The 15,131-nt window shown below is 44.9% G+C and overlaps 1 protein-coding gene across 2 annotated transcripts in view; it reads right to left on the reverse strand.

Annotated features, from left to right (window-relative positions):
- Positions 1-14,447: 14,447 nt before the first annotated feature.
- Ftsj1 (FtsJ RNA 2'-O-methyltransferase 1) overlaps positions 14,448-15,131 on the reverse strand; it is a 13,001-nt gene continuing 12,317 nt past the window's right edge. Inside the window, exon 13 of one of the 2 annotated variants that reach the window (XM_021187912.2) lies at positions 14,448-14,860. The gene's annotated coding sequence lies outside the window, so the exon portion shown is untranslated. The remainder of the gene's footprint in view (positions 14,861-15,131) is intronic. The other variant, XM_021187909.2, reaches the window with a different exon arrangement.

The following is a 15,131-nucleotide window of genomic DNA, read 5'->3' on the forward strand; positions in this document are numbered from 1 at the left end:
TCCCTACAGTGGCCAAGTGGGTCAGTGTGGTGTAGGACTAGGAATGAACGTTTCTTTCTTAGCTCAGTCCCACCAGGCTTGGCTTCTCCCATAATGGGCTGGTGGGGAGCTATGACTACCCTACTCTAGTTCCATGGCTTGTCCTCAGGGAGAGGTTACAAAATGGCAGGAGAGTAGGAGAGAGGCTGGGTTTGGGGAGCAGCCACTTTGTCTATGCACTCCCCACAGGCTACTCTTTCGGGCTAAATGTCTGCCTTGGTAGCAAGCATGTTGGCCATTTGGCGATTTAGAATACTGAGGCCCAGGAAAGGCAGACAGTAGGCACTAGGGGCTTGTGGGATCCTGGGCCATTCTTTAAGGTATGCTTGAGTAACATGGATTTCCCCTACCCATCCTCTCAAAGCCTCCCTATCTCTGGTTCCCTTCTTGGCCTGGGCATTTGTTTTCCTACAAGTGATTAGTGGGCCAGACACAGTTTCTTGGTCAAACTGCCCACTCCTAGGTCTCAGGTGTCTGGGCACCTACCCCCTACCTTGGTGTTGGTCCCCAGACTCTGGATTTGCGTGCCCAGCTTCTCCTCAATGCTGTAGGCCATTTTGGGCATCTTTTCAGTCTAGCCTGTAGGAATTCTCTCGCAAGCATCATGCATGACTCTCTTCTCCGTGCTCTGACAGGCTGGCTTCCTGGCACCTCTCTCTCATACATTAGTGGCTTACAAGCCATCTCACCTTCTTACATACATCTCAGGGTTACCATAGAACTCTTAAAATGGCTCAGTACGAGGCCAGGGGGTGGGATGGGGGAATGACTGAAGGAAGAAAGCAATGCTTTATCAAGGTTAATCCTTGTTCCAAATGATAATGTTTGAGATGAACCAAATGCTGTCAAAGTTTACTCCTGTGGCTCTGCCAAAACCTGGATTCTTAGAGGAGGTGCATTCCTTGGTTCCCCTGACACCTCTCAGCTAAGTGTAAATCTCACAACCATCTTCCCATGAGGCCTTGGTCTTCAGGGATACTTTTTCATAGACACCAAGACCCAAGGTCCTATAGGTATATCTGGACACAGGGGCACATTCATCCAGAGCACTTAGGGAGTATGTGTACTTTCATGACCAAACCTACACCCAAGGCCTGAACCTGACATATACACAGATAAAAACATGGATACTGGAGTTTCACATGTAGATCTGCACAGGCTTAGGCTGTAGGCATACCCGTGCCACATGTATGGGTATCGAAAGATAAATATGCACAGGTACTAAGGGCTGGGTTCATGTGCATATTTTATCACTTCCATATATGCATGCATTCACATGAAGTCTATGTGTACAAACACCTAATCATAGGCCTATGGACAAATGATCACTTGTGCATACATTTATATCTAGGGAGTACACATGCACTTGGTCCTAAGACAATGGAAATCCCTGCGGTGCAGACTTTCTCTCTATCTATCTGTGTTTCTCTGTCCCTCTATCTCTCTCACCTATGCCTGTATGCAAGTTTCCAGAAATGCACACACACAGACATCCAGGTCCAAGCTTGTATGTAACCTATTCACTCACAATTGCACACACATAGGCACTCAAAGGTATGTATGCACACATACTAGAAACACCAGTCTCAGTCAATAGGCTCCTCTGAATGCACACACAGCTATGTATAAGCACTTTGGTAGGCTGGTATACACATACAGACAGAAACACTAGGCAGCATACATGACTAGTATGCATTTGCACATGGAAATGTATTTGCACAACTACTTTTTTTTGGTTTTTTCGAGACAGGGTTTCTCTGTGTAGCCCTGGATGTCCTGGAACTCACTTTGTAGACCAGGCTGGCCTCGAACTCAGAAATCCGCCTGCCTCTGCCTCCCGAGTGCTGGGATTAAAGGCATGCACTACCACACCCGGCTGCAACTACTTTTTTTTAAAAAAAGATTTATTTATTTATTATATGTAAGTACACTGTAACTGTCTTCAGACACTCCAGAAGAGGGAGTCAGATCTTGTTAAGGATGGTTGTGAGCCACCATGTGGTTGCTGGGATTTGAACTCTGCACCTTTGGAAGAACAGTTGGGTGCTCTTACCCACTGAGCCATCTCGCCAGCCCCACACAACTACTTTTTATAAGGTACCCATGCACCTGCTAGGCATATCTGCACGCCCATAGTCCAGAAAATACATACTTATGCTTGTAGTACAAATGTGTGCATAACCACATCATCTCTATCCCAAACAGCAAAGCATGAACACTACACACCTTGATATAAAGGCACCAAAGTATTATAACTATGTACACACATGTGTGGAAATATACGGTGGGATGAACAACTTTACATACTCTAGAAGGTACATGTGCACGCATGAACATCCAATTATCCTTGGATGTTCCTCTCTATCAACCCTGACTGGATGGTTACAGCTCCCAGTTCCTACAGCTGGCAGAATTTTTTGGTGAGGCACAGCCTATGACTCATGCTTTTAGCTCAGCTTTCCCAGACACTTGCTCCTTCCCTTGGGCCATCACTAAGCCTAAGCAGACAACAGTGTGCCTACTTTGCTGAACTGAGGCATGAGTGCTGTCTTAGTTAGGGTTTCTGTTTTTTTGTGAAGAGACACCACAACCATGGCGACATTTATAAAGCAAAACCTTTCATTGAGGCTTACTTACAGTTTCAGAGGTTTAGTCCATTATCATCATGGCAGGAAGCATGGCATATGCAGGCAGACATGGTGCGGGAGAAGAAGCCAAGAGTCCTAGATCTTGCTCCATAGGCAGCAGAAGGAGACTGTGTGCCACACTGGGCATAACCTGAGCATAGGAGACCTCAAAGCCCACCCCTACAGTGACACACTTTCTCTAACAAGGCCAAACCTCTTAATAGTGCCACTCCCTGGGCCAAGCATAAATACATGCATGCATGCACACGCGCATGCATGTGCACACACACACACACACACACACACACACACACACACACACACACACATCTATGGGGGCCATTCCTATTCAAACCACAAGTGCCTATAACTATACAGACATTCAGCAGGAGAATAATTAGGTATGGACCAAGTTTGGTGGAACACTAGAAGGTGATTTTGAGCAGTTGTAAAAGCTCTCCAATCTATCCATTTTCCTAACCAGCAGTGTGGCCAAGGATGGCTCATGGGCACAGCTTCTAGAGCCCCCTGGAGTGCTGCAGATTTCATCCTCAAATTTTCCTGAGCTGCTACAGTTTCCTCTCAGCTCCGTACCTGGTTGCAACCTATCCCGAGGATAAGTCAAATTTCCCTTCCTTCAAGTGAGTGCTTTCTTCTCTCACACACAGTCAAAAACCAGTCTCCTGAAATTAGCCTGGAAAGTGGGAGGCAACGTATTAGTGGTTCCAGCCATTATAATAAAGTGCTATTGGCTATGAGGCTCAATACACATGGTGGTTTGACTAAGAATGACTCTGTACCGCTCATGTATTTGAATGTTTAGTCACCAGGGAGTGGCACTATTGGGAAAGACCTGGATGTGATTTGAACTGTGGGGTTCTGGCTAAAGAAGCTTCAGAGGAGAGTATTAGTAAGGGACCTAGAGGCCATTCTTGTGACATTTGGGGGAAGAATGTGGTTGCTTTTGTCCAAATACAATCTGCCTCAGGGTAAACGGAAGAGTTTTGGACTAAGGAAAGACTAATCCTAAGTGGAGTAAAGGGAAGGGTAGCCTCAAAGCTAGACCCTGTCCAGCTCAGCCAACTTGTAGAAAGAAATTAAAGCAAAGCTTAAACAGCAAAGGAAAGCATCGGAAATGGAAAGCTGGTGAAAACTGATTTGAAGGAGGGAGCCAGGTTCCAGTCCCAGCAGGTGGCAGACCTTGGCAGCTTCAGCCAAGTGATTCTGGCTGTACTTGGGAGGGTTCAGGAGGTGCGGCCTTGTTGGAGTGGGTGTGGCCTTGTTGGAGGAAGTGTGCCACTGGGGCTGGTCTTGACGTTTCAAAAACCTAAGCCAGGGCCAGCGTCATTTTCTGGCTGCTGCCTGTGGGTCCAGATCTAGAGTTCTCAGCTATTTCTCCAGCACCATATCTGCCTATGTGCTAGCTACTATGCTCCTGTCATGCTTCCCGCCATGATGATAACGGACTCAACCTTGGAAATGGTAAGCCAGGCCCAATTTTCTTCTTTAAGAGTTGTCACGGGTTCTTGCTGACTTTTCTTGCTCCAGCTCTGTCCCCTAACCCTTTCCCCTCTTCCCCCATTCTTCCATTCTCTCCATGTGCTCATGGCCAGTCTCAACTCCTTTCCTCCTCTCTTCCCCCTCTCTCTGCCTTTTTCTGCCTCTACTGCCCTCTTAACTCCCCTCCCCATGCCCTGAATAAACTCCATTCTATACAAAAAAAAAAAAAAAGAGTTGCCAGGGTCGGGATCACGATGCCTTCTTCTGGTGCATCTGAAGACAGCGACAGTGTACTCACATTCATAAAATGCATAAATCTTAGGAAAAAAAGAGTTGCCATGGTCACGGTGCCTTTTCACAGCAACAGAACACTGACTGACTCAGGATGTCCTGCTTTCTTCTCAGCTCTGGAAGGCTAAAGTCAGACAAGAACAACAGCAGGGTTGCTTTCTGGTAAGGGGTCTCTCCCTGAAGGTTGTATATAGCCAGCTTCTTGCTTAGTTCTCACTTGGTTTTTGCCGTGGATGTACACAAAGGGTGTGGTCTGTGTTCTTTTTTTTTTTTTCTTTCTTTTTTTTTTAGCTTTTTGAGACAGGGTTTCTCTGTATAGCCCTGGCTGTCCTGGAACTCACTCTGTAGACCAGGCTGGCCTCGAACTCAGAAATCCACCTGCCTCTGCCTCCCAAGTGCTGGGATTAAAGGCGTGCGCCACCACGCCTGGCTATGGTCTGTGTTCTTATGAGGCTACCTGTCCTAAAAGATTAGTACCTTATAGTTGTGACTTCATTTAGCCATCTCCTTAAAGGTCAGCTTTCCAAACGCAGTCAGTATTCTAATGGGTTGCATACATATGAAGTCAACCAATCTCAGACTAAAATATTCAGAATAACAATTGTGTCTGCACTGATTTTGGGCAGACCTTTCTCCATTGTCATTTTCCTTATATAATACAGTGTCACATCTACATGCACAGCATTAACACTGTACTAGAGTCTTGTGGGGAGCACTGTCATATATGCTGGGGAGCATATATCACATGGCATAAGATACATATGTGCATGCACATGCTTATATGTGTTGTGTATACTTTTTGGTAAATAAAACAATATGATTCCTTCATTCATTTTCCAATAACCTTGGTGTTATTTGTCTCTGGTCCCTCCTCCTCTTGTATTTACTTCCTTTCTCATTTTTTTTTCTATTTCTCACTTTATATCATCTGTATTCTGCTATTTCCCTCTCAAGCTCCTACTACCCTCTGTCTCTCTATGCTTTCATGGTTTCTGTGATTACTAAAAGCCCCAGTACCGGGCATGAGACACCACCTTTCATGTGGTTGGTCAGGGTGGCCCAACAACTCCCAAAACAATATAGACTTTTGCTGGTTGCCTCTCAGAGATGGAAGGTAAAGCCCCATATCGCTGAAGACACCATACGTTTAAAACACAAACCTTGAATGATTTGGGCTGGATCTAACCTGAAAGCTTCCATGGTCCCAGAAAATACCATGCTTCCCAAGTGGTAGAATTATAGGTTCATGCTACATAGACCAGCCACTATAATTTTTGTTTGTTTGTTTGTTTTAGATAGTGTCTCTTTCTATGTAGTCCTGGCTGTTCTGGAAGTTGCTATGTAGACCAGGCTGGCCTCACAGAGACCCCAATTCCCTCCTCCCACCTATCCTTATCCAACTTCATATTCTTTCTCTCTTAAAAACAAAACAAAACAAAACAAAAAAAAACAAGCTAAGTGTGGTGGCAGAAGCCTTTAATTTCATCACTTGAGAGACAGAAGCAAGATCTGATTGTGGTGGCCAACGAGGCCTGCTCTGGAGTGTGGTTAATATACACAGTATCACTCCATTAAAGAAAATGGATTTTCCTTTTCCTCAGTTATCAGTTGTGGGCAGGACTTTGTGGCCACGCTCCTGCCTCTCTGGCGGGGGGTGGGGGGTTGCCTAGCTTGAGGTTGTCTAGGTTGGTGCATGCTGTCACAGCCTCTGTGCGTTTATACGTGCAACTGTCCAGTTCCTTCTGGAAAACGTGGTTTCCTTAACATTGTCTTCCACTTCTGACTTACAACATTTCCTCTCCATCTGCATAGATCCCTGAGCTTTGAGGGTAGGGGTTTGAGAACAAGACATCCCATTAAGTCTCTTCCTCTCCACACATTCTCCAGTCGTGGGTCTGTCTTCATCACTGTTTACTTCGAGAACCTACTCTGAGGACTGAATGGATGGAACTAGAAGCTTGCTTCTTGAGTGAGGTAACCCAGACCCCAAAAGACAGATATTGCGAGTTCTCTTCTGTGTGGATATTAGTGCTTATGCTTTACATATGTGTGTTTCACTTAGAATTCCCACAGACATTAGGTAGCTGGCAACAGACCAGCTGGGAGGAGGGAACCTTCTAAGGATATGGGATATAGAATAGAATCGGATAAAGGGATACAGGGGAAATTACAACAGAAAGATTAAATAAGGAGGGCAGGGTAGAGGAGGGACCATAGAAAGGAAGGGATAACTAAGACTAAAGGTCTTTAGGCTGGGCGGTGGTGGCGCACACCTTTAATCTCAGCACTTGGGAGGCAGAGGCAGGTGGATTTCTGAGTTGAGGCCAGCCTGGGCTACACACACTCTCTTCCAGCTTCCAAGGACACTGCTCATACCTGACATAGAATCACACACATAAATAAAAAGAAAGTGAATTTTTCTAGGTGTGGTAACATAATCCAGCCCTTGGGAGGCAGAGATAAGTGGATCCCTGTAACATAAAGGTTATCAATAACTGGCTACATAATAATATCTAAGCTTCCCCCCCCTTTCCATTAGTTTTTCAAGACAGGGTTTCACTCTTTAGTCCTGGTTATCCTAGAACCAGGATGTGTGGTGGAGGTTAAAGCAGATGTGTCAGCAGTTATAAGTACTTACTGCTCTGGGGGCTGGTGAGATGGCTCAGCGGGTAAGAACACTGACTGCTCTTCCAAAGGTCCCGAGTTCAAATCCCAGCAACCACATGGTGGCTCATAACCATCCGTAACAAGATCTGATGCCCTCTTCTGGAGTGTCTGAAGTCACCTACAGTGTACTTACATATAATAAATAAATAAATCTTTAAAAAAAAAAAAAAACCAAAGCCGGGCGTGGTGGCACACGCCTTTAATCCCAGCACTCGGGAGGCAGAGGCAGGCGGATTTCTGAGTTCGAGGCCAGCCTGGTCTACAAAATGAGTTCCAGGACAGCCAGGACTATACAGAGAAACCCTGTCTTGGAAAAACCAAAAAAACAAAAACAAAAACAAAAACAACAACAAAAAAAGACTTAGGCCTTCTGAAAAGCCATATGAAAACCTACTACTGTAGAAGCATCCCAAAATATATGCATTTACCAAAGGACTCTAAATGTAGTCACCATATAATAGGAAGACAATATCACAACTAGACATCTTATACAACCAAGTAAAATCTCCAGGGCCGGGAATGGGTTACATCATAAGTCACTGGCCAAAGAGGTCTCCCAGACCCTTCAAACACTGTAGGTTATTGTCAATGTTATTGGTTACCCTCCACTAGTTGATAGTAAGGCCCTACTGCTGAAGGTACCGCATGCTTACAGGATAGAACTGGGAGAAATGAAGTTGGAAGCATCGCCCCTCCTGGCTAGAGCTCACAGTGCTAGAAGGTGCTACACGTGGGGCAAACTAATCGGTATCATCTGCTTCCAAAGCCTGTGAGCTAGGCACAATGAACCACTGTGTGTGTGTGTGTGTGTGTGTGTGTGTGTTGCACTTAAGGCCTAGTCCATCCAGGAGATGGGACTCATGATTACTAAAGTGATCAAGAGCCTGTGACTAGATAGGTCATGGGTCCCAGGGAAAAATCTACTACGATTATTTTGTTAGATGAACAGAACAATAAAATGACTCCTAATGACATACTGCTATATCCACAGATCGGAATAGCACTAAGAAAGTTTTTCCTTTTCCATTTTATTGTTGTTTTATTTTTTACTATTTTATTATTATTATTATTGGTTTTTCGAGACAGGGTTTCTCTGTGTAGCTCTGGCTGTCCTGGAACTCAGTTTGTAGACTCAGAAATCTGCCTGCCTCTGCCTCCCAAGTGCTGGGATTAAAGGCGTGCGCCACCACTACCCAACTTGTTGTTCTATTTTTTGAGACAGGGTCTCTCTGTGTAGCCTGGCTGTCCTAGAACACACTCTGTAGACCAGGCTGGTTTCAAACTCACAGTGATCTGCCTGCCTCTGCCTCCCAAATGCTGGGATTAAAGGCATGAGCCACCACCACCACTAGGCAGGCATTTTTAAAAGATTTATTATATGCTGGGCAGCGGTGTCCCAAACTTTTAATCCCAGCACTTGGGAGGCAGCAGCAGGTGAACTCCAGATAGGTCTGATCTACATACCAAGTTCCAGGATAACTAGGACTAAAGAGTGAAACCCTGTCTTGAAAAACCAATGAAGAGAGGGGGAAAAAAAAGCTTAGATATTATTATGTAGCCAGGTCTTGATAACCTTTATGTTACAGGGATCCACTTATCTCTGCCTCCCAAGGGCTGGATTATGTTATTACACCTGGAAAGATTTACTTTCTTTTTATTTATGTGTGTGATTCTATGTCAGGTATGAGCAGTGTTCTTGGAAGCTGGAAGAGAGTGTGTGTGTGTGGTGGAGGTTAAGGCAGCTGTGTCAGCAGTTACGAGTACTTACTGCTCTTGCAGAGGACCTAGGTTTGGGTCCCAGTACCCTATAAGGCAGCTCAAGACCACCGGTAACTCTAGTTCCAGGAGATCAGGTACTCTCTTCTTGGATTTATGTGATGTGCATACCCTCACGCACACAGGATCATAAAAACACATTTTTTTTTGTTTTTTTCCAGACAGGGTTTCTCTGTATAGCCCTGGCTGTCCTGGAACTCACTCTGTAGACCAGGCTGGCCTCGAACCCAGAAATCCGCCTGCCTCTGCCTCCCAAGTGCTGGATAAAAACACATTTTAAAAAATATTTTAAAAAGGTGGAGAGGGTTGGATCTCCTGGAGCTGGACTTCCAGAAAGTTTCAAGAAGCTCAATGTAAGTGCTGGGAATTGAACTCAGGTCCTCTGGAGCAGCAGCAGCATGTGCTTTTAATTACTAAACCACCTCTGCAGCATCCAAGAAGTCTTTATTCTGTGTAAATAAAAATGTTATGGCTTCAAGAATCTCGAATGTTCTATATATTAAAGACAGTGTCACATGTAGTCCAGGCTGGCCATAGACTTTTTGTGTTTTTTTTTTTTTTTTGAGACAGGGTTTCTCTGTATAGCCCTGGCTGTCCTGGTACTCACTTGGTAGACCAGGCTGGCCTCGTACTCAGAAATCCACCTGCCTCTGCCTCCCAAGTGCTGGGATTAAAGGCATGTGCCACCACACCCGGCCTGGCCATAGACTTTTGATCTTGCATCCACCCCCAAGTGTGAAGGTTACAGAGGTAATGTGCCACTGTACTAAGTTTATGCCATGCTAGAGACTGAATCTAAGCTTCATGCATGTTAGACAACGCCCTACCAACTGAGCAATATCCCCAGACCTCTTGGTGTTTGGTTTTGTGTCCATGTATGTTTTCTTGCTGATATATATTTTTTCCCAGATAGGATCTCACTGTGTAACACATGCTGATGGTATCTTTCTGTTTTTGCTTCCTGACTGGCTAGAACTACAGGTGTGTGCTACCACAATCAGATCAGTTCTGGGTTTTCACAATAAAAACCAAGTTGGGTAATCAGCAGCACCACACAGCCAGAGGAGTCAGTTACAACTGAATGATTTATGCCTGCCCTGTGCGCACGAAGCCCTGCCCCAGTGGCTATGTGTCAGTCCTTTCTGTGGCTTACAAGGGACTGCAGCTACCCCTACCTCCTTCTAAAATGTGGTATTTTCATTCAAGGTTAGTTTTGGCTAATTTCCATCCCCGTCTGCATATTGCTGCCCCACCCCCTCACTGTGCCCTTTCACCCCAAGCACTCCCTCCCCGTCCTCTCTTCCCATCTCCTGTGTTGTTACTTTCCCTACGCTCTGCCTTTTAAAGCTTTCCCCTTCTCTTGGACACCTTTCCACTTCCACAGCCTTTGCCCACATTTACTCTGGCTTAGAGACACACACTTCATGCAAGCTAGGATCCACACAGGAGTGCAAAGGAGGCATATTTGTCTGAGACTCACTTTCCTTAGTGTTTTCCAGTGCCACCATATTTCTTGCAAATTTTATCTCTGGGGGGCTGGAGAGATGGCTCAGTGGTTAAGAGCACTGACTGCTCTTCCGAAGGTCCTGGGTTCAAATCCCAGCAACCACATGCTGACTCACAACCACCTGTACTGAGATCTGACGCCCTCTTCTGGTGTGTCTGAAGACAGTTACAGTGTACTTACATATAATAAATAAATCTTTGGGCTGAAGGGAGCAGAGGTCCTGAGTTCAATTCCCGGCAACCATATGATGGCTTACAACCATCTGTACAGCTACAGTGTACTCATATACATAAAATAAATAAATCTTAAAAAATCCATCTCTCTTTACAGCTGAATAAAAATCTATTGTGTAAATATACCACCATTTCCTTGCTATTGTGAATGCAGAGCAGCCTGAATATGGAGGACTGGGTGGTGGTGGTGCACTTGGGGACATGCAGGTGGAGCTCTGTGAGTTCAAGGCCAGCCTGGTCTATAGATTGAATTCCAGGACAGCCAGGACTACACAGAGAAGCCCTGTTTCAAAAACAAAACCACCAAAAATTCAAAATTAAAACCACCACCACCAACAAACAAAACAAAAAACAAAAACAAAACAAGGGACTGTAGAGATATTCTAGAGATCCTGAGTTCAATTCCCAGCAACTACATGGTGGCTCACAACCACCTGTAATGGGATCTCATGCCCTCTTCTGACCTGCAGGCACATGTGAACGCAGAATTCTACAGACATAAATCTTAAAAAAAAAAGAAATAAACAAAAATCAGCAACTGAATGCAATATGCTATTCTAAAGAGGTATTTGTGGAAAAGAAACAAAAAAAAATCTGAATAAAGCCTGTAGCAATGTGCCCAACAGGGCTTTAAAAAAAGGCTATGGGTATACAAGTACCCCTGTAGTAGGAAGTCCTCTGGTTATGCTCAGGAGTGGTATAGCTAGATCGTACAGTAGTTCAGTTCCTAGGTCCTTGAGAAGCCTCTATACCGATTCCCAGAGCAGCTGCACTAGTTGACACTCCAATCAAGAGTCCAGATTCTTGTTTCTACAATCCTCATTAGCATGATTTCATGATGGTGAGATTTTGGCTGGGTAGCAGATGGGATCTATTTTGATTTCTGATTAAAAAAAACAACAACGACAAAAAAAAAACACAAGAGGTCCCATGTCGCCTGGGCTGGCCTCTAACTCCTGCTGTAGCCAAAGATGACCGTGAACTTCTTGTCCTGCCTCTACCTCCTGAGTGCTGGGATTACAGCCACGTGCCGTGCTGCCATTCTGCAGAGCTGCAGCTGAACCCAGGGCTTTGTGCATGCTAGAGACACCTACCCAAACGAACTACATTTCTTTGTTGTTGTTGTTTTGTTTTTCGAGACAGGGTTTCTCGGTGTAGCCCTGGTTGTCCTGGAACTTAGTAGACCAGGCTGGCCTCGAACTCAGAAATCCGACTGCCTCTGCCTCCCCAGTGCTGGGACTAAAGGCATGTGCCACCATGCCCCCCCACCTTTTTTTTTTTTTGACGAGCTACATTTCTAGCCCTTCAAAGTTTACATTTAAGTTTTGTATGTGTGTGAGTGTGCTTCTGTCACAGCATGTAACTGTAGGTCAGAAGACAGCTTGCAGGAGCTGGGACTCTGCTATGGGCCCTGGGCACTCCCTTCAGGTTGTGAAGTACTGGCAGCCAGAGCTTTTGCCTAACAAGCTATCTTGTCAGCCTTCAAAGGCGTTTTATAGTATATTTCTCTGATGGCTAAGGATGTTGAATACTTCAAAAGCATTCACTGGCAGCTGGGTGTGGTGGCGCATGCCTATTGATCCCAGCACTCGGGAAGTAGAGACAGGCAGTTGTGAGTTCAAGGCCAGACTGATCTACAGAGTGAGTTCCAGGACAGCCAGGTCTGCACAGAGATTTTGTCTCAAGAAACCAAAAAAGGGAAATACAAATGGCCAATAATCTTTTAATTTGCTTGCTTTTATTTTATTTTATTGAGACAGGATTTCTCTGTGTAGCCTTGGCTGTCCTGAAACTTGCTCTGTAGACCAGGCTGGCTTCTAAAACACAGAGATCTGCAGGCTCCCAAGAGCTAGGCTTAACTGTGAGCCCTGCCACCAACCAGATAGTAACTCTATCTGAAGTATACAGCTGGCAAAAATTGTCTCCCACTCTATACAGAATGTCTGTTAACTCCGTGGAGCACAGAAGCCCTTTAATTCTAAGTAATCCAATCTACCCATTCTTTAAAGATTCATTTCACTCATATGTGTTTTCTTTCTGTCTGCTTTATATACTACATGTAATATCTGGTGTCCAAGGAGATCAGAAGAAAGCATCAGACCTGGAGCTGGAGTTATGGGCATTTTTCAGACACCTTGAGAGTATTGGAAATTGAACGCAGGTCTTCTGCAAGAACAACAGATGCTCTTAAAGCGGAACCATCTCTTCAGACTCTCAATTCTTGAGCTATTTTTTGTGCTACTGGGTTCCATTCAGGCATTTATTGCTCCTCTAGGCCCTCTCTGATCTCATGTCCCACTACTGGTCCTCAGGTTGACTGTTCCAGCTCCATCCCTCATCTCTGCTTGCTGCTCAAGGAATAGGGCAAGCACAGGCTTTCCCCTTTGCCTGGATCACTTGCCCCACCCACGCACCTCCTCAGAGTCAGAGCCCGGAACAGGGACACTGTGGAGCTCTTTCCTGGGCACTGCGGGAGTTGCTGTGGCAATGGGTGTGGGTGTAGAAGCATCTGTGATCGAATGCCCTTCCTGTGGGCCCTCCAGACATGCATTCCTGAGGTCAGATAGCCCGGGCTGTGGACATTCCTGTGGTTACACTGATTTGAATGAAAATCATCATCTCAGATTAAACCTTTGTAGTGTGAACACCTCTAGACAGAGTGGGGTGCAGACATTCCTGGAATCGCAGAGAGAGGAGTGGTCAGACCAAAGTGCAGGTGCACAGGAACATGAGGGTTTGTAAAGACGTTGGATTAGGCCACAGAAGATAGTACCCTGTAGCTTAGGGAGTGCATGTCAGCTCCTGCCTGTTGGGCTCTAGAAACTCAGAATTGCAGTCAAGGAAGACTTGGATACTTCTTTAGAAAACAAGTCTCCCCCCCCCACCCGCTTATATTGGTAGTACTGGGCATAGAATTCAAGGACTTGTACAGGTTAGCTAAGCATGAAGACCATCAACCTAAAAAAAGTTTGGTCTGGTAAAATTAGGCATCATGAAACATGCCTTTAATGTCAGTACTTGGGAGGTAGGGATGGGAGAGAGGATCCGTATTTCAATGTCATTCTTGGGTATACAGGGAGTTTGAGGCCAGCCTCGGCTACATGAGACCCTTTCTCAACAAAATAAAGCAAAAACAACTACAACAAAAATCATTTGAGAAATCCTTTGGAAATCTGGCATTATAGTACTACATCTGGCTTCACCTTTTGTTTTCTTTTTGAAAAGGGCCTAGCTATACTGTCCACAATGGCCTTGCAGTTCTGGGCTTGAGGGTTTTCATTTTAGGCACCCAAGTAGTTAGGACTTTAGGTGGCGGTAGTACTACATCCAACTAACAGACTTTGTGAGTGTGTGTGCTAATGAAAATAGAACCCAGGGCTGTATGCATACTAGGCAAGGACCTACCACATCCTTAGCCCATCACAGGATGTTTTTGAAGGCACACCTGCATATGCACACAAAGACCTCTGAATAATGATGAAAGCAGATTATGCTGAAATAGTTACCACCTTGCATTTGAATAAAACTGGAATATAGTAGCTAGGTTTGGTGGCACAGGCCTGTAATCTCAGCACTCAGGGAGCTGACACAGGAGGATTTTGAGTTTTAAGGGTGGTCTAGCCTATATGGGAAGATGTCTTACAAATACCCACCCAGACAACCACCCAGTTGAGATGCAGTAAAGGATGAGATGTCTAATTATAGGATTAATTTATAAAATCAACTATTATTCAAAGTAGTGAGAAATATGAGCAGAATTTCAACTGTCTATAAACTGTCATATAAAAAAGTAAGCGACGTGCATGCTTAGCGTTTTTCCTGTTTTGATTTATTGCCAATATTTGTTAACTGGGACTAAAGCTGAACTTCAGGTATAGTGACAATATTCACGCTTTCCTCCATCATGTTTGGTGGAGGTTCCTGATGTTTAATCATAGTAAGAACCACAGCTTTGGGGGGACATCCTGGGCCTTCTAGGACATTCCAGGAGAGGTTTAGAGAAGAGGAATATGCTCACAGTCTCAACAAATTCCTCCTGCAGTTCTGAGGGCTTCTTCACCATTTCTTTGCCGTGATGGAGTTGTTATAGATTCTCACTCTAGGTCGGTCTGTTCAGTCCCCATAGATGACGTCTGCAAACAAACTCATCAAGCCAGCTTCTAGTTGTCTTGGCAGGCAGCAGCTTTGGGGCTGTATTAGTTTGATTTTTTCTGCAAACCCTAACATAAAGGGAAATGTATATATATTTAAAAAAAAAACCCACACGTGTCAAAGGTTAACTACAAGTATTACTTCGTTTTCATTGCTGTGTAGCTCCTCACTGTAAACATGCTAGGACTGAACAGGAGGGCCACAGGCATTCAAGAACTAATTTGTTGTGCTGGAGAGATGGCTCAGCGGTTAAGAACACTGACTGCTCTTCCAGAGGTCCGGAGTTCAATTCCCAGCAATGACATGGTGGCTCACAACCATCTGTAATAGGATCTGATG

The sequence above is a fragment of the Mus pahari genome, chromosome X (assembly GCF_900095145.1).
Source record: "Mus pahari chromosome X, PAHARI_EIJ_v1.1, whole genome shotgun sequence".
NCBI classification, from domain to species: Eukaryota; Metazoa; Chordata; class Mammalia; order Rodentia; family Muridae; genus Mus; species Mus pahari.